Consider the following 21,702-nt stretch of genomic DNA (forward strand, 5'->3'; position numbering starts at 1 on the left):
AGCAGAAATTGGGGAGGAATCGCAAAGAATCATGCAGTACGAGCCCGAGGCTAACCGAAATGAGCGAAGCTTCAACCTCACGGTAATCGAAGAGAAGAGAGAGGTCGCGTACACCCGAATTCTGCACCATAAGGGACTGATGATGAAGAGCCATGATCGCAAGAGTCGACCACGCCAACTTCAGGTAGGAGATCTAGTGTTGAAAAAGGTAGAAGCCTCCAAGCACGTGGGAAAGTTAGAAGAGCCACGGGAGGGACCATATAAGGTGACCGAGATCAGAAAGAAGGGTACATACAGGCTGCAAGACATGTAGGGTCGAGACTTGCCGCGCCCATGGAATATACAGAACCTGAAGAAGTTCTACGCGTGAATAGGGAGGTCAAATTTTGGAGCCTGTGAAAGGCCATCAACCTAGAAGAGATCGAATTATGGAGCCTGTGAAAGGCCATCAACTTGGAAGAGGTTGAATTATGGAGCCTGTGTAAGGCCATCAACTTGGGAGAGGTCGAATTATGAAGCCTGTGAAAGGCCATCAACTTGGAAGAGGTTGAATTATGGAGCCTGTGAAAGGCCATCAACCTGGAAGAGGTCGAATTATGGAGCTCGTGAAAGGCCATCAACCTGGAAGAGATTGAATTATGGAGCCTGTGAAAGGCCATCAACCTGGAGGAGGTCGAATTCTGGAGCCTGTGAAAGGCCGCCAATCGTGTAAAGGTTAGGAAGATCGCACTCAGTATACTGGATATAGTAATTTCCTTGAAATTGTAATTTCCTCAAGGTCGGAACTGTAATTTCCTCGGAATAATTTATAAAACTGCGTACATTTTTATTGCTTATCTTCGTATGCGCACACTTTCATGTCTTTGTCGTTATCTGCTTAGCAAAGCAAGCCAAATATGCGATCTGGAAAAGACGCATCGAATTAGCGTGAACTGAAAAAGATGCGTCCAATCATGCGATCTGAAAAAGACGCATCCAATTAACGCGAACTGAAAAAGACGCGTCCAATCATGCGATCTGAAAAAGACGCATCCAATCAACGGGAACTGAAAAAGACGCGTCCAATCATGCAATCTGAAAAAGACGCATCCAATTAACGCGAACTGAAAAAGACGCGTCCAATCATGCGATTTGAGAAAGACGCAACCTAAATATACGATCTGAAAATGATGTACTTCACACGCAGGCTGAAAGGACGATCAAAAGAAGACAAGTTTCGTGCGATCCAAAAAACATGCAATCTTTGAACGAAAGGAAGCATTCGGTAAATAAAAAGAGAAGCAAAGTACACAAGCTGCCAAAAGTATTATCTTTCCATTGATCGAATGTCATCGACAGGGGCGATCAAAAACCTATGCCCCAATGTCATATTCCCAAAAGAATTACATTCCCAAAAAACGGTCTATAGGATTTACAATTCAAGAGTGGTCGGGTCAGAATCCTACTACAAAAATGGGGAGAGCGGGACGAGTCACGCATTAGCCTCCGCTTCCAGCTCGTCTCTCAAGGCCATAAACACATCATCCTTCTGGTCGGAATCAGCAGGATAAGGCTGGAGGTCGCCATTTTGCGCGATGTTCAGTTCACCGCGATCGAAAGATTCTTGAAGTCCGCCAACCTTTGCGATCTGAGACAGGCAGGTCTCATAGCCCTTGACGAATGAATTCGCAGACTTGAGCTCGAGGGCAGTCGTGAATGTAGCACCCCCTTTGCTACAAGGGCTATACCTACCCTAAACGTCATACTTATAGTAATCCATGTGTTCATAAATATAAATTTGCATACGTTATCCCAACATGTCATAGCAAGTATTAACAACATACAATATTATATATATATATACATATCAAACACCACAAGGTGATTCACCACAAGTAATCCGTACAATTATATTCTCTCTGTACAAACAAAATGTGAGTTGTACTCTAACTGACTAAGAGGAGAAAACTGCATACTGGCCCGACCTGCCTGAGTATAGCGCGTGGACCTATTCTTCAATAGTCAGACACCTCAAAGTCTATTCCTGAAAGAAAATGTCAGCAGGGGAATGAGCCTGCCACTCAGTAAGCAAATAACCAGTCCTATCTATATATGCATGTCAACCATAGCCCAAACAAGATAAACATGCAACACTAATGGAATACAATCAATTTAATTCCAACATAATCAACTTTATTACACCACATGACTATCTCATAATAAGACAACTAACCAAACTCTATTTTTCCCTAGTTTGCTTAACAGAAGGTGATATTGTGTTTTTCCCACCAACTCAATCTCACCGTTATATAAATTTAAGTGAATCTCCTTGACAGCCGGCTCATCAATCTCGCACATAGCTGTTTCATTTCGCACATAACATTTTCTTTTCGCACATAGCATCGCATCAAAGCTTTTTTAATTGCGCACATAGCATTTTCTTTTCGCACATAGGACTTTCTTTTCGCACATAGCATTTTCAACACGTCAAGGGGTATTCACGCCACAATTATATTCAATTTCCACCTCTCCCTCATTTCCACATATCACCATTCTTGTAAGCAACTAGTAACGTAAAACAATATATCATTACATTCTCATTTTCAGACACCCACAACATAACATACAACAAACATGATATTTCAACATATTAGCTCATTCCACGTACACAATGCCATCAATCAATTCAAATCATTCACCACGCATATATTGTCAGATAAAACAATATCAGCTATTAATACCACAAATAAAGAGAACATATATAGATAATACTAATTATTTACTTACCTCGACCTTACAACGTTTCTTTCTACTCTGTCACTAATTGTCAGTCCTTTTACTTCACCCCCGTATCCTATAATGAGTTATACCACATATAATTAATATATCGATAATATCGTAATTTCTTTTAAATATAATATTAAATATTATTCGTACAATTTCTAGTAGTTCTTCAATATTCCATTTCTATCGAAGTACAAATCTTCGTTAATCCTCTTTATTAACATACCATTTATTAACTATAATTTTTGGAATATTTCCATGAATTTTCTACCAATTTCTCGCTATTATATAATTTAATTAAGCAATAATACATAGAATTGCGTGTTTGGTTAATCATTCCGATGGAATTACATAAATTGGCTATAGCAACATTCAAATCTAATAAATTTAATAATCTAATTAACCAACGATATCATTTTTATATCCGCTTTGGTATTTAAGTCGGTACTAATTTAAATAGTTAAAATCATAAAGTACTCCGATTAAATAGTATATCACTTAATATAATCAACATTTAATGAATGAACTAATTAAATAATATAATTACACAAATTAATAAAAATTAAAATAGCAATTTTCTTACCTCCGTCTGTTTTTCTTCTCTCGCCAAAAAATTGCAATTTGCTGTGTGTGTTGTATGTGCATATGTTTGTGTGTATATTAAAAACAACATACAAACTAAAATAAAAAAAAGGCAAAGAGGGAGTGAGGCGGTGGGAATTGGGCCCCACCTCCACTCTCAACTCTCTCTCTCTCTCTACTTATATATATATATATACATATTATTTTTATATATATAATAATATTATTATTTTATTTATTTAATTAAACTTTTTTTTAAAATACCATTTACGTCCTTCATAATTTTCTTAATTAATATAATTTGTCCCAAAATATTATAACGAACTCCAATTTAATTCATTCAAGTATTATTATATTCCAATTATGGAACATAACTTATTTACTAATTAACCAAGTTTCATAAAAATTTACCAATTAGTCTCCCAATTAAATATTATAATTTTTGGGGCGTCACAATTCTCCCCGCCTAATAAAAATTTCGTCCCCGAAATTTAACTAACTTACTAGTTCAAGGAATAAATATGGGTATTTTTCTCTCATGTCCTCTGCATCATTTCAACAAACTGTTGCATAAAGGGGTTCATTTCTGGTTGTGAGACATTTCTATTTTGGAATCCTAACCCCTCATGTTCTGATCCAGAATCATGACCCTACACAAACTCTAATGACTCAGTTGGGCCAGCAGCGTTTTCCCTTGACGCTTCCATCCTATATGAAATGCACACATGTGAGTAGATTCCTAATATATACACCTTACGCATAATATTGTATTTCAACTACTATCCCATGGAAATCTAATCCCTGCTCTGATACCACCTAATGCAGCACCCCCTTTGCTACAATGGCTATACCTACCCTAAACGTCATACTTATAGTAATCCATGTGTTCATAAATATAAATTTGCATACGTAATCCCAACATGTCATAGCAAGTATTAACAACTTACAATATTATATATATATATATACATATCAAACACCACAAGGTGATTCACCACAAGTAATCCGTACAATTATATTCTCTCTGTACAAACAAAATGTGAGTTGTACTCTAACTGACTAAGAGGAGAAAACTGCATACTGGCCCGACCTGCCTGAGTATAGCGCGTGGACCTATTCTTCAATAGTCAGACACCTCAAAGTCTATTCCTGAAAGAAAATGTCAGCAGGGGAATGAGCCTGCCACTCAGTAAGCAAATAACCAGTCCTATCTATATATGCATGTCAACCATAGCCCAAACAAGATAAACATGCAACACTAATGGAATACAATCAATTTAATTCCAACATAATCAACTTTATTACACCACATGACTATCTCATAATAAGACAACTAACCAAACTCTATTTTTCCCTAGTTTGCTTAACAGAAGGTGATATTGTGTTTTTCCCACCAACTCAATCTCACCGTTATATAAATTTAAGTGAATCTCCTTGACAGCCGGCTCATCAATCTCGCACATAGCTGTTTCATTTCGCACATAACATTTTCTTTTCGCACATAGCATCGCATCAAAGCTTTTTTAATTGCGCACATAGCATTTTCTTTTCGCACATAGGACTTTCTTTTCGCACATAGCATTTTCAACACGTCAAGGGGTATTCACGCCACAATTATATTCAATTTCCACCTCTCCCTCATTTCCACATATCACCATTCTTGTAAGCAACTAGTAACGTAAAACAATATATCATTACATTCTCATTTTCAGACACCCACAACATAACATACAACAAACATGATATTTCAACATATTAGCTCATTCCACGTACACAATGCCATCAATCAATTCAAATCATTCACCACGCATATATTGTCAGATAAAACAATATCAGCTATTAATACCACAAATAAAGAGAACATATATAGATAATACTAATTATTTACTTACCTCGACCTTACAACGTTTCTTTCTACTCTGTCACTAATTGTCAGTCCTTTTACTTCACCCCCGTATCCTATAATGAGTTATACCACATATAATTAATATATCGATAATATCGTAATTTCTTTTAAATATAATATTAAATATTATTCGTACAATTTCTAGTAGTTCTTCAATATTCCATTTCTATCGAAGTACAAATCTTCGTTAATCCTCTTTATTAACATACCATTTATTAACTATAATTTTTGGAATATTTCCATGAATTTTCTACCAATTTCTCGCTATTATATAATTTAATTAAGCAATAATACATAGAATTGCGTGTTTGGTTAATCATTCCGATGGAATTACATAAATTGGCTATAGCAACATTCAAATCTAATAAATTTAATAATCTAATTAACCAACGATATCATTTTTATATCCGCTTTGGTATTTAAGTCGGTACTAATTTAAATAGTTAAAATCATAAAGTACTCCGATTAAATAGTATATCACTTAATATAATCAACATTTAATGAATGAACTAATTAAATAATATAATTACACAAATTAATAAAAATTAAAATAGCAATTTTCTTACCTCCGTCTGTTTTTCTTCTCTCGCCAAAAAATTGCAATTTGCTGTGTGTGTTGTATGTGCATATGTTTGTGTGTATATTAAAAACAACATACAAACTAAAATAAAAAAAAGGCAAAGAGGGAGTGAGGCGGTGGGAATTGGGCCCCACCTCCACTCTCAACTCTCTCTCTCTCTCTACTTATATATATATATATACATATTATTTTTATATATATAATAATATTATTATTTTATTTATTTAATTAAACTTTTTTTTAAAATACCATTTACGTCCTTCATAATTTTCTTAATTAATATAATTTGTCCCAAAATATTATAACGAACTCCAATTTAATTCATTCAAGTATTATTATATTCCAATTATGGAACATAACTTATTTACTAATTAACCAAGTTTCATAAAAATTTACCAATTAGTCTCCCAATTAAATATTATAATTTTTGGGGCGTCACAATTCTCCCCGCCTAATAAAAATTTCGTCCCCGAAATTTAACTAACTTACTAGTTCAAGGAATAAATATGGGTATTTTTCTCTCATGTCCTCTGCATCATTTCAACAAACTGTTGCATAAAGGGGTTCATTTCTGGTTGTGAGACATTTCTATTTTGGAATCCTAACCCCTCATGTTCTGATCCAGAATCATGACCCTACACAAACTCTAATGACTCAGTTGGGCCAGCAGCGTTTTCCCTTGACGCTTCCATCCTATATGAAATGCACACATGTGAGTAGATTCCTAATATATACACCTTACGCATAATATTGTATTTCAACTACTATCCCAAGGAAATCTAATCCCTGCTCTGATACCACCTAATGCAGCACCCCCTTTGCTACAATGGCTATACCTACCCTAAACGTCATACTTATAGTAATCCATGTGTTCATAAATATAAATTTGCATACGTAATCCCAACATGTCATAGCAAGTATTAACAACTTACAATATTATATATATATATATACATATCAAACACCACAAGGTGATTCACCACAAGTAATCCGTACAATTATATTCTCTCTGTACAAACAAAATGTGAGTTGTACTCTAACTGACTAAGAGGAGAAAACTGCATACTGGCCCGACCTGCCTGAGTATAGCGCGTGGACCTATTCTTCAATAGTCAGACACCTCAAAGTCTATTCCTGAAAGAAAATGTCAGCAGGGGAATGAGCCTGCCACTCAGTAAGCAAATAACCAGTCCTATCTATATATGCATGTCAACCATAGCCCAAACAAGATAAACATGCAACACTAATGGAATACAATCAATTTAATTCCAACATAATCAACTTTATTACACCACATGACTATCTCATAATAAGACAACTAACCAAACTCTATTTTTCCCTAGTTTGCTTAACAGAAGGTGATATTGTGTTTTTCCCACCAACTCAATCTCACCGTTATATAAATTTAAGTGAATCTCCTTGACAGCCGGCTCATCAATCTCGCACATAGCTGTTTCATTTCGCACATAACATTTTCTTTTCGCACATAGCATCGCATCAAAGCTTTTTTAATTGCGCACATAGCATTTTCTTTTCGCACATAGGACTTTCTTTTCGCACATAGCATTTTCAACACGTCAAGGGGTATTCACGCCACAATTATATTCAATTTCCACCTCTCCCTCATTTCCACATATCACCATTCTTGTAAGCAACTAGTAACGTAAAACAATATATCATTACATTCTCATTTTCAGACACCCACAACATAACATACAACAAACATGATATTTCAACATATTAGCTCATTCCACGTACACAATGCCATCAATCAATTCAAATCATTCACCACGCATATATTGTCAGATAAAACAATATCAGCTATTAATACCACAAATAAAGAGAACATATATAGATAATACTAATTATTTACTTACCTCGACCTTACAACGTTTCTTTCTACTCTGTCACTAATTGTCAGTCCTTTTACTTCACCCCCGTATCCTATAATGAGTTATACCACATAAAATTAATATATCGATAATATCGTAATTTCTTTTAAATATAATATTAAATATTATTCGTACAATTTCTAGTAGTTCTTCAATATTCCATTTCTATCGAAGTACAAATCTTCGTTAATCCTCTTTATTAACATACCATTTATTAACTATAATTTTTGGAATATTTCCATGAATTTTCTACCAATTTCTCGCTATTATATAATTTAATTAAGCAATAATACATAGAATTGCGTGTTTGGTTAATCATTCCGATGGAATTACATAAATTGGCTATAGCAACATTCAAATCTAATAAATTTAATAATCTAATTAACCAACGATATCATTTTTATATCCGCTTTGGTATTTAAGTCGGTACTAATTTAAATAGTTAAAATCATAAAGTACTCCGATTAAATAGTATATCACTTAATATAATCAACATTTAATGAATGAACTAATTAAATAATATAATTACACAAATTAATAAAAATTAAAATAGCAATTTTCTTACCTCCGTCTGTTTTTCTTCTCTCGCCAAAAAATTGCAATTTGCTGTGTGTGTTGTATGTGCATATGTTTGTGTGTATATTAAAAACAACATACAAACTAAAATAAAAAAAAGGCAAAGAGGGAGTGAGGCGGTGGGAATTGGGCCCCACCTCCACTCTCAACTCTCTCTCTCTCTCTACTTATATATATATATATACATATTATTTTTATATATATAATAATATTATTATTTTATTTATTTAATTAAACTTTTTTTAAAATACCATTTACGTCCTTCATAATTTTCTTAATTAATATAATTTGTCCCAAAATATTATAACGAACTCCAATTTAATTCATTCAAGTATTATTATATTCCAATTATGGAACATAACTTATTTACTAATTAACCAAGTTTCATAAAAATTTACCAATTAGTCTCCCAATTAAATATTATAATTTTTGGGGCGTCACAATTCTCCCCTCCTAATAAAAATTTCGTCCCCGAAATTTAACTAACTTACTAGTTCAAGGAATAAATATGGGTATTTTTCTCTCATGTCCTCTGCATCATTTCAACAAACTGTTGCATAAAGGGGTTCATTTCTGGTTGTGAGACATTTCTATTTTGGAATCCTAACCCCTCATGTTCTGATCCAGAATCATGACCCTACACAAACTCTAATGACTCAGTTGGGCCAGCAGCGTTTTCCCTTGACGCTTCCATCCTATATGAAATGCACACATGTGAGTAGATTCCTAATATATACACCTTACGCATAATATTGTATTTCAACTACTATCCCAAGGAAATCTAATCCCTGCTCTGATACCACCTAATGCAGCACCCCCTTTGCTACAATGGCTATACCTACCCTAAACGTCATACTTATAGTAATCCATGTGTTCATAAATATAAATTTGCATACGTAATCCCAACATGTCATAGCAAGTATTAACAACTTACAATATTATATATATATATATACATATCAAACACCACAAGGTGATTCACCACAAGTAATCCGTACAATTATATTCTCTCTGTACAAACAAAATGTGAGTTGTACTCTAACTGACTAAGAGGAGAAAACTGCATACTGGCCCGACCTGCCTGAGTATAGCGCGTGGACCTATTCTTCAATAGTCAGACACCTCAAAGTCTATTCCTGAAAGAAAATGTCAGCAGGGGAATGAGCCTGCCACTCAGTAAGCAAATAACCAGTCCTATCTATATATGCATGTCAACCATAGCCCAAACAAGATAAACATGCAACACTAATGGAATACAATCAATTTAATTCCAACATAATCAACTTTATTACACCACATGACTATCTCATAATAAGACAACTAACCAAACTCTATTTTTCCCTAGTTTGCTTAACAGAAGGTGATATTGTGTTTTTCCCACCAACTCAATCTCACCGTTATATAAATTTAAGTGAATCTCCTTGACAGCCGGCTCATCAATCTCGCACATAGCTGTTTCATTTCGCACATAACATTTTCTTTTCGCACATAGCATCGCATCAAAGCTTTTTTAATTGCGCACATAGCATTTTCTTTTCGCACATAGGACTTTCTTTTCGCACATAGCATTTTCAACACGTCAAGGGGTATTCACGCCACAATTATATTCAATTTCCACCTCTCCCTCATTTCCACATATCACCATTCTTGTAAGCAACTAGTAACGTAAAACAATATATCATTACATTCTCATTTTCAGACACCCACAACATAACATACAACAAACATGATATTTCAACATATTAGCTCATTCCACGTACACAATGCCATCAATCAATTCAAATCATTCACCACGCATATATTGTCAGATAAAACAATATCAGCTATTAATACCACAAATAAAGAGAACATATATAGATAATACTAATTATTTACTTACCTCGACCTTACAACGTTTCTTTCTACTCTGTCACTAATTGTCAGTCCTTTTACTTCACCCCCGTATCCTATAATGAGTTATACCACATATAATTAATATATCGATAATATCGTAATTTCTTTTAAATATAATATTAAATATTATTCGTACAATTTCTAGTAGTTCTTCAATATTCCATTTCTATCGAAGTACAAATCTTCGTTAATCCTCTTTATTAACATACCATTTATTAACTATAATTTTTGGAATATTTCCATGAATTTTCTACCAATTTCTCGCTATTATATAATTTAATTAAGCAATAATACATAGAATTGCGTGTTTGGTTAATCATTCCGATGGAATTACATAAATTGGCTATAGCAACATTCAAATCTAATAAATTTAATAATCTAATTAACCAACGATATCATTTTTATATCCGCTTTGGTATTTAAGTCGGTACTAATTTAAATAGTTAAAATCATAAAGTACTCCGATTAAATAGTATATCACTTAATATAATCAACATTTAATGAATGAACTAATTAAATAATATAATTACACAAATTAATAAAAATTAAAATAGCAATTTTCTTACCTCCGTCTGTTTTTCTTCTCTCGCCAAAAAATTGCAATTTGCTGTGTGTGTTGTATGTGCATATGTTTGTGTGTATATTAAAAACAACATACAAACTAAAATAAAAAAAAGGCAAAGAGGGAGTGAGGCGGTGGGAATTGGGCCCCACCTCCACTCTCAACTCTCTCTCTCTCTCTACTTATATATATATATATACATATTATTTTTATATATATAATAATATTATTATTTTATTTATTTAATTAAACTTTTTTTAAAATACCATTTACGTCCTTCATAATTTTCTTAATTAATATAATTTGTCCCAAAATATTATAACGAACTCCAATTTAATTCATTCAAGTATTATTATATTCCAATTATGGAACATAACTTATTTACTAATTAACCAAGTTTCATAAAAATTTACCAATTAGTCTCCCAATTAAATATTATAATTTTTGGGGCGTCACAATTCTCCCCTCCTAATAAAAATTTCGTCCCCGAAATTTAACTAACTTACTAGTTCAAGGAATAAATATGGGTATTTTTCTCTCATGTCCTCTGCATCATTTCAACAAACTGTTGCATAAAGGGGTTCATTTCTGGTTGTGAGACATTTCTATTTTGGAATCCTAACCCCTCATGTTCTGATCCAGAATCATGACCCTACACAAACTCTAATGACTCAGTTGGGCCAGCAGCGTTTTCCCTTGACGCTTCCATCCTATATGAAATGCACACATGTGAGTAGATTCCTAATATATACACCTTACGCATAATATTGTATTTCAACTACTATCCCAAGGAAATCTAATCCCTGCTCTGATACCACCTAATGCAGCACCCCCTTTGCTACAATGGCTATACCTACCCTAAACGTCATACTTATAGTAATCCATGTGTTCATAAATATAAATTTGCATACGTAATCCCAACATGTCATAGCAAGTATTAACAACTTACAATATTATATATATATATATACATATCAAACACCACAAGGTGATTCACCACAAGTAATCCGTACAATTATATTCTCTCTGTACAAACAAAATGTGAGTTGTACTCTAACTGACTAAGAGGAGAAAACTGCATACTGGCCCGACCTGCCTGAGTATAGCGCGTGGACCTATTCTTCAATAGTCAGACACCTCAAAGTCTATTCCTGAAAGAAAATGTCAGCAGGGGAATGAGCCTGCCACTCAGTAAGCAAATAACCAGTCCTATCTATATATGCATGTCAACCATAGCCCAAACAAGATAAACATGCAACACTAATGGAATACAATCAATTTAATTCCAACATAATCAACTTTATTACACCACATGACTATCTCATAATAAGACAACTAACCAAACTCTATTTTTCCCTAGTTTGCTTAACAGAAGGTGATATTGTGTTTTTCCCACCAACTCAATCTCACCGTTATATAAATTTAAGTGAATCTCCTTGACAGCCGGCTCATCAATCTCGCACATAGCTGTTTCATTTCGCACATAACATTTTCTTTTCGCACATAGCATCGCATCAAAGCTTTTTTAATTGCGCACATAGCATTTTCTTTTCGCACATAGGACTTTCTTTTCGCACATAGCATTTTTAACACGTCAAGGGGTATTCACGCCACAATTATATTCAATTTCCACCTCTCCCTTATTTCCACATATCACCATTCTTGTAAGCAACTAGTAACGTAAAACAATATATCATTACATTCTCATTTTCAGACACCCACAACATAACATACAACAAACATGATATTTCAACATATTAGCTCATTCCACGTACACAATGCCATCAATCAATTCAAATCATTCACCACGCATATATTGTCAGATAAAACAATATCAGCTATTAATACCACAAATAAAGAGAACATATATAGATAATACTAATTATTTACTTACCTCGACCTTACAACGTTTCTTTCTACTCTGTCACTAATTGTCAGTCCTTTTACTTCACCCCCGTATCCTATAATGAGTTATACCACATATAATTAATATATCGATAATATCGTAATTTCTTTTAAATATAATATTAAATATTATTCGTACAATTTCTAGTAGTTCTTCAATATTCCATTTCTATCGAAGTACAAATCTTCGTTAATCCTCTTTATTAACATACCATTTATTAACTATAATTTTTGGAATATTTCCATGAATTTTCTACCAATTTCTCGCTATTATATAATTTAATTAAGCAATAATACATAGAATTGCGTGTTTGGTTAATCATTCCGATGGAATTACATAAATTGGCTATAGCAACATTCAAATCTAATAAATTTAATAATCTAATTAACCAACGATATCATTTTTATATCCGCTTTGGTATTTAAGTCGGTACTAATTTAAATAGTTAAAATCATAAAGTACTCCGATTAAATAGTATATCACTTAATATAATCAACATTTAATGAATGAACTAATTAAATAATATAATTACACAAATTAATAAAAATTAAAATAGCAATTTTCTTACCTCCGTCTGTTTTTCTTCTCTCGCCAAAAAATTGCAATTTGCTGTGTGTGTTGTATGTGCATATGTTTGTGTGTATATTAAAAACAACATACAAACTAAAATAAAAAAAAGGCAAAGAGGGAGTGAGGCGGTGGGAATTGGGCCCCACCTCCACTCTCAACTCTCTCTCTCTCTCTACTTATATATATATATATACATATTATTTTTATATATATAATAATATTATTATTTTATTTATTTAATTAAACTTTTTTTAAAATACCATTTACGTCCTTCATAATTTTCTTAATTAATATAATTTGTCCCAAAATATTATAACGAACTCCAATTTAATTCATTCAAGTATTATTATATTCCAATTATGGAACATAACTTATTTACTAATTAACCAAGTTTCATAAAAATTTACCAATTAGTCTCCCAATTAAATATTATAATTTTTGGGGCGTCACAATTCTCCCCTCCTAATAAAAATTTCGTCCCCGAAATTTAACTAACTTACTAGTTCAAGGAATAAATATGGGTATTTTTCTCTCATGTCCTCTGCATCATTTCAACAAACTGTTGCATAAAGGGGTTCATTTCTGGTTGTGAGACATTTCTATTTTGGAATCCTAACCCCTCATGTTCTGATCCAGAATCATGACCCTACACAAACTCTAATGACTCAGTTGGGCCAGCAGCGTTTTCCCTTGACGCTTCCATCCTATATGAAATGCACACATGTGAGTAGATTCCTAATATATACACCTTACGCATAATATTGTATTTCAACTACTATCCCAAGGAAATCTAATCCCTGCTCTGATACCACCTAATGCAGCACCCCCTTTGCTACAATGGCTATACCTACCCTAAACGTCATACTTATAGTAATCCATGTGTTCATAAATATAAATTTGCATACGTAATCCCAACATGTCATAGCAAGTATTAACAACTTACAATATTATATATATATATATACATATCAAACACCACAAGGTGATTCACCACAAGTAATCCGTACAATTATATTCTCTCTGTACAAACAAAATGTGAGTTGTACTCTAACTGACTAAGAGGAGAAAACTGCATACTGGCCCGACCTGCCTGAGTATAGCGCGTGGACCTATTCTTCAATAGTCAGACACCTCAAAGTCTATTCCTGAAAGAAAATGTCAGCAGGGGAATGAGCCTGCCACTCAGTAAGCAAATAACCAGTCCTATCTATATATGCATGTCAACCATAGCCCAAACAAGATAAACATGCAACACTAATGGAATACAATCAATTTAATTCCAACATAATCAACTTTATTACACCACATGACTATCTCATAATAAGACAACTAACCAAACTCTATTTTTCCCTAGTTTGCTTAACAGAAGGTGATATTGTGTTTTTCCCACCAACTCAATCTCACCGTTATATAAATTTAAGTGAATCTCCTTGACAGCCGGCTCATCAATCTCGCACATAGCTGTTTCATTTCGCACATAACATTTTCTTTTCGCACATAGCATCGCATCAAAGCTTTTTTAATTGCGCACATAGCATTTTCTTTTCGCACATAGGACTTTCTTTTCGCACATAGCATTTTCAACACGTCAAGGGGTATTCACGCCACAATTATATTCAATTTCCACCTCTCCCTCATTTCCACATATCACCATTCTTGTAAGCAACTAGTAACGTAAAACAATATATCATTACATTCTCATTTTCAGACACCCACAACATAACATACAACAAACATGATATTTCAACATATTAGCTCATTCCACGTACACAATGCCATCAATCAATTCAAATCATTCACCACGCATATATTGTCAGATAAAACAATATCAGCTATTAATACCACAAATAAAGAGAACATATATAGATAATACTAATTATTTACTTACCTCGACCTTACAACGTTTCTTTCTACTCTGTCACTAATTGTCAGTCCTTTTACTTCACCCCCGTATCCTATAATGAGTTATACCACATATAATTAATATATCGATAATATCGTAATTTCTTTTAAATATAATATTAAATATTATTCGTACAATTTCTAGTAGTTCTTCAATATTCCATTTCTATCGAAGTACAAATCTTCGTTAATCCTCTTTATTAACATACCATTTATTAACTATAATTTTTGGAATATTTCCATGAATTTTCTACCAATTTCTCGCTATTATATAATTTAATTAAGCAATAATACATAGAATTGCGTGTTTGGTTAATCATTCCGATGGAATTACATAAATTGGCTATAGCAACATTCAAATCTAATAAATTTAATAATCTAATTAACCAACGATATCATTTTTATATCCGCTTTGGTATTTAAGTCGGTACTAATTTAAATAGTTAAAATCATAAAGTACTCCGATTAAATAGTATATCACTTAATATAATCAACATTTAATGAATGAACTAATTAAATAATATAATTACACAAATTAATAAAAATTAAAATAGCAATTTTCTTACCTCCGTCTGTTTTTCTTCTCTCGCCAAAAAATTGCAATTTGCTGTGTGTGTTGTATGTGCATATGTTTGTGTGTATATTAAAAACAACATACAAACTAAAATAAAAAAAAGGCAAAGAGGGAGTGAGGCGGTGGGAATTGGGCCCCACCTCCACTCTCAACTCTCTCTCTCTCTCTACTTATATATATATATATACATATTATTTTTATATATATAATAATATTATTATTTTATTTATTTAATTAAACTTTTTTTAAAATACCATTTACGTCCTTCATAATTTTCTTAATTAATATAATTTGTCCCAAAATATTATAACGAACTCCAATTTAATTCATTCAAGTATTATTATATTCCAATTATGGAACATAACTTATTTACTAATTAACCAAGTTTCATAAAAATTTACCAATTAGTCTCCCAATTAAATATTATAATTTTTGGGGCGTCACAATTCTCCCCTCCTAATAAAAATTTCGTCCCCGAAATTTAACTAACTTACTAGTTCAAGGAATAAATATGGGTATTTTTCTCTCATGTCCTCTGCATCATTTCAACAAACTGTTGCATAAAGGGGTTCATTTCTGGTTGTGAGACATTTCTATTTTGGAATCCTAACCCCTCATGTTCTGATCCAGAATCATGACCCTACACAAACTCTAATGACTCAGTTGGGCCAGCAGCGTTTTCCCTTGACGCTTCCATCCTATATGAAATGCACACATGTGAGTAGATTCCTAATATATACACCTTACGCATAATATTGTATTTCAACTACTATCCCAAGGAAATCTAATCCCTGCTCTGATACCACCTAATGCAGCACCCCCTTTGCTACAATGGCTATACCTACCCTAAACGTCATACTTATAGTAATCCATGTGTTCATAAATATAAATTTGCATACGTAATCCCAACATGTCATAGCAAGTATTAACAACTTACAATATTATATATATATATATACATATCAAACACCACAAGGTGATTCACCACAAGTAATCCGTACAATTATATTCTCTCTGTACAAACAAAATGTGAGTTGTACTCTAACTGACTAAGAGGAGAAAACTGCATACTGGCCCGACCTGCCTGAGTATAGCGCGTGGACCTATTCTTCAATAGTCAGACACCTCAAAGTCTATTCCTGAAAGAAAATGTCAGCAGGGGAATGAGCCTGCCACTCAGTAAGCAAATAACCAGTCCTATCTATATATGCATGTCAACCATAGCCCAAACAAGATAAACATGCAACACTAATGGAATACAATCAATTTAATTCCAACATAATCAACTTTATTACACCACATGACTATCTCATAATAAGACAACTAACCAAACTCTATTTTTCCCTAGTTTGCTTAACAGAAGGTGATATTGTGTTTTTCCCACCAACTCAATCTCACCGTTATATAAATTTAAGTGAATCTCCTTGACAGCCGGCTCATCAATCTCGCACATAGCTGTTTCATTTCGCACATAACATTTTCTTTTCGCACATAGCATCGCATCAAAGCTTTTTTAATTGCGCACATAGCATTTTCTTTTCGCACATAGGACTTTCTTTTCGCACATAGCATTTTCAACACGTCAAGGGGTATTCACGCCACAATTATATTCAATTTCCACCTCTCCCTCATTTCCACATATCACCATTCTTGTAAGCAACTAGTAACGTAAAACAATATATCATTACATTCTCATTTTCAGACACCCACAACATAACATACAACAAACATGATATTTCAACATATTAGCTCATTCCACGTACACAATGCCATCAATCAATTCAAATCATTCACCACGCATATATTGTCAGATAAAACAATATCAGCTATTAATACCACAAATAAAGAGAACATATATAGATAATACTAATTATTTACTTACCTCGACCTTACAACGTTTCTTTCTACTCTGTCACTAATTGTCAGTCCTTTTACTTCACCCCCGTATCCTATAATGAGTTATACCACATATAATTAATATATCGATAATATCGTAATTTCTTTTAAATATAATATTAAATATTATTCGTACAATTTCTAGTAGTTCTTCAATATTCCATTTCTATCGAAGTACAAATCTTCGTTAATCCTCTTTATTAACATACCATTTATTAACTATAATTTTTGGAATATTTCCATGAATTTTCTACCAATTTCTCGCTATTATATAATTTAATTAAGGAATAATACATAGAATTGCGTATTTGGTTAATCATTCCGATGGAATTACATAAATTGGCTATAGCAACATTCAAATCTAATAAATTTAATAATCTAATTAACCAACGATATCATTTTTATATCCGCTTTGGTATTTAAGTCGGTACTAATTTAAATAGTTAAAATCATAAAGTACTCCGATTAAATAGTATATCACTTAATATAATCAACATTTAACAAATAAACTAATTAAATAATATAATTACACAAATTAATAAAAATTAAAATAGCAATTTTCTTACCTCCGTCAGTTTTTCTTCTCTCGCCAAAAAATTGCAATTTGCTGTGTGTGTTGTATGTGCATATGTTTGTGTGTATATTAAAAACAACATACAAAGTAAAATAAAAAAAAGGCAAAGAGGGAGTGAGGCGGTGGGAATTGGGCCCCACCTCCACTCTCAACTCTCTCTCTCTCTACTTATATATATATACATATTATTTTTATATATATAATATTATTATTATTTTATTTATTTAATTAAACTTTTCTCAAAATACCATTTACGTCCTTCATAATTTTCTTAATTAATATAATTTGTCCCAAAATATTATAACGAACTCCAATTTAATTCATTCAAGTATTATTATATTCCAATTATGGAACATAACTTATTTAGCAATTAACCAAGTTTCATAAAAATTTACCAATTAGTCTCCCAATTAAATATTATAATTTTTGGGGCGTCACAGTGAAAGTGTCCGTCTTCAAAAAGTCACGAACTGCGGACATCCTGGAGTTGGCCAAGATTTGCTGATGTTCTTCAATGGGAATGCGATCAGCTTGGCCCTCTTCCACTCCTTGCTTGTGGCCTTCAAGAAGGCCGACTTCACGTCCAGCATCGAACGCTTCCTTCTTGGCCTCCGCCAAAGCCACCTCCTTCTCAGAGAGAAGAATTTCTTTCTCTTTCCTGGCAGCGTCGAGCTCGGCTTCCAAGCTCTGGACTTTCTCACCATGGACCAGCATGCTATCCGCGTGCTTGAGGTCCGCCTCATCTCGCTCTGCCAGTTGAGCCTTGAGACTTTGCACCTTCTGGTCAGTTTGAATGAAACTCCTTCGATAGTGGGTGCACTTCAGAGTGAGACTCCGGAGGAAGGTCATGGCCTGTGAGGTCGAATAAAGCAAATAAGAAAGCAGAATGAAGAGATAGACAATCAGCCAAAAGAATACCTGAATCATGGAATGAGCCCCGAACTCCTCGAGCCGAATGGGGTTGTTCGTCACCAGCGACCCTTGATCGCGAACGAAAATGATGGAATCATAAAGATCAAAAGTGTCATTCCCCGCTTCGCCATAGAGAGCCGAACTCGACATGCTATCCCATTTTGGAGGCGGCTGGTTACCTCGAAGAGCCGCCCGGCTTTCCTGCCAACATGCAGCGAGCTGGGCTACCCTAAAAAATTTGTCCCGATCGTCATTCTCGCCAGTTTTCTCTGCAGCTTCCCTAGCCATCCTGCTCAATAGGTTCGAGCTATGCGGTTTGGGTTGGGGAAGGTTAGAGGCTTCCGCAGGCTCCTTCCCTTTGCCCTTATTACTTGGCCCTTGCCTGGCCTTGTTTCCCGGACCCCGTTTGGGTGAGGATCGCTTCCTCTTTTTGGGTCGCTCCTCAGTGGGAGGACCTCGCCTTTCCTGCTCGACCCCCTGGTCGCCACTGACTTCATCCAAATTTAATTCTAACTCCGAAAAGTTGTAGCCATGGTGACCTTCATCAGTGGAAGGCGTCTCCTCACTATTGACCAGGATGGGTTGCTGGCCGGCTGGACTCGCAGATACAAGAGCCTTCGTAGGAACTGGGGCGGGCGAACTAGGAGGAAGATCAGAAGAAGCTTCGACCTCTTTCCCCTTCCTCACTTTGTTTTGGGCCGCTATCATCCGCATAGCATTGCGCGAACTCATGATTAGATTATCTGCAAAATTAGAGAAGTCAGTACATGCGAGCACACCAACAACAGAATGAATGGGACTAGAAGAGAAAAATCACCTAAGGACTCTTCGATATGGAGGGACGCTGGAGAGAGCCCAGATACTTGCAAAACCTTCTTAGTGAGAAGCTTCTTGGGGTCGTACTTATAAGCCGTTAGGCTCCTTATCTGATCGTCCTCCAGCCCCCCTCCACTTGTTTTCGGGATGGGTTTATACTTGGTCCATTCGTTTTTAAAAGGCCAGACACCTCTAGGAGATCGAATGAAAATATAGCGATCTAACCAGACCCCTACATTCGACTTCAGGGCGGTCAGGTATCTACAGTTGGGCTTGGCCGAAAGATAGAAAAAACCTCTACTACCGGATCATTTCGAGGTGGTGAAAGAGTACAAACTCCAGAAATTATCAAAACTGGGTTCTATATCTAGGAATTGCATTATTACAACAAAAAAGACGATATGAGAAATTGAATTGGGGGAAAGTTGCATAGGGCATAGCCCCAGTTTATTCAAAATCGAGGCTATAGGGGAGCCAAAGGGAATCGTACCCCGGCATCGAGGTGTTTGATAGAAAAAGCACTGAAACCCTCGGGGGGACGATGCATGCGATCAAAACTGGCAGGGATGATAATTTCGTAATCGGAGGGTATATGATATTTTTCCCTAATCTTGAGAATGGGAGTCCTAACTTTGCTGACTACAGCTTCCCAAGGGTTTTTAGGGAGCCTATCCTGGAATTTCGCAAGAGTTGAGGGTCCGGCATGTTCATCTGTGAGTTTTGAAATCAGAAATTTTTTGTTCCTCTTTGGAGAGGTAGAGAAAGACCCATGAGAAGACCCAAACACGGACCTAGATGCAGACTCTGAAGCAGACCCGGACACAGACTTAGAGGTAGACCCGGACGCAGACTCAGAATGGGTCGCAGGAGACCTTGAGCCAGGTCGCGACTTAGAATTCGAGCTAGAGCTGGAAGACATCGTACCTTAAAACAGGATGGCTCTGGAAGCTGCAGATCGAATGCGAACTTCAAGTCGTGAGTGCAGGTCGCTGGAAGTCTATATATGGGGCAGGCGTGAGAGTTTAAATGACCGGTATATTTATAGGCCGATCCATCTTGGAATGCGCGCCGTAGATCAATCGCCGAGATGCCGCCACGTGTCCGCCTGGGTAACCGATCGACGGACGCGACTGTTCGACTTTTTCAAAGGCAACGGTCATGCACTTTGAAAAAGTGGGGGAGTAATGATGGGTATACACTTGTAACTCCTGTAATAAGACCAAATTACCCTTCATTAAGGGCATTAGAGTCATTCCGCGATCAGGATCCGCGCCTATTGTAATGGGCGGGTCGCGGAGGACCCGGCCTGGGTCGCACAAACCGACTGAGGACCCGGACAATGGAAGCCGTTCGATCAGAACATGAGCCAGTAGGATAAGGCCACGTGGCCCAGTACCCGATACCCAGCTGTGCTCTATAAATAGACCCCGATACGCCATTATTGAGGTAACTGTTGCGTATTTATTGAGATCAAACTTTGATATAGCATACATTTCTGTTAATCAACCTAACTTGAGCGTCGGAGGATCATTGTCGGGGACGTGCCCGACGAGCTCACGGTTCGTGTTTTATTCTCAGGGAACCCAAAATCTGATCTAGGAAGAGTTGGACCATTTGCAATGAGATCATCTCAGGAGATCGCTAATTTCGACCCGGATCATATATATATAATTTTCAAACGATACGTTACAAAGTGTGTTACAATATTCAAAAAGCGGTTACAAAGGTCGTTACAAATTCTATAGTGTAAGAAACCCATTTAAAAATTCGTTACAAAGGCCATTACAATATAATAGCA

At 34.9% G+C, this 21,702-nt stretch overlaps 1 long non-coding RNA gene across 3 annotated transcripts; it reads right to left on the bottom strand.

The window, feature by feature from the left end:
• Positions 1-1,776: 1,776 nt before the first annotated feature.
• LOC148784615 (uncharacterized) lies at positions 1,777-17,818 on the bottom strand. Of its 3 annotated transcripts, XR_016063217.1 has the most exons (20): positions 17,589-17,818; positions 16,787-16,845; positions 15,699-16,404; positions 15,119-15,185; positions 14,317-14,375; positions 13,229-13,934; positions 12,649-12,715; positions 11,847-11,905; positions 10,759-11,464; positions 10,179-10,245; positions 9,377-9,435; positions 8,289-8,994; positions 7,709-7,775; positions 6,907-6,965; positions 5,818-6,524; positions 5,238-5,304; positions 4,436-4,494; positions 3,347-4,053; positions 2,767-2,833; positions 1,777-2,023 (listed from the first exon to the last, which is right to left on the bottom strand). It is a non-coding gene; the product is annotated as an uncharacterized LOC148784615 (long non-coding RNA). The 3 variants fall into 3 exon arrangements; XR_016063216.1 differs by having other exon boundaries at positions 15,699-16,845; XR_016063215.1 differs by having other exon boundaries at positions 15,699-17,818.
• Positions 17,819-21,702: the final 3,884 nt, after the last annotated feature.

Source organism: Sesamum indicum, linkage group LG12, assembly GCF_026168435.1.
Source record: "Sesamum indicum cultivar Baizhima isolate 11 linkage group LG12, ASM2616843v1, whole genome shotgun sequence".
Taxonomy (NCBI): domain Eukaryota; kingdom Viridiplantae; phylum Streptophyta; class Magnoliopsida; order Lamiales; family Pedaliaceae; genus Sesamum; species Sesamum indicum.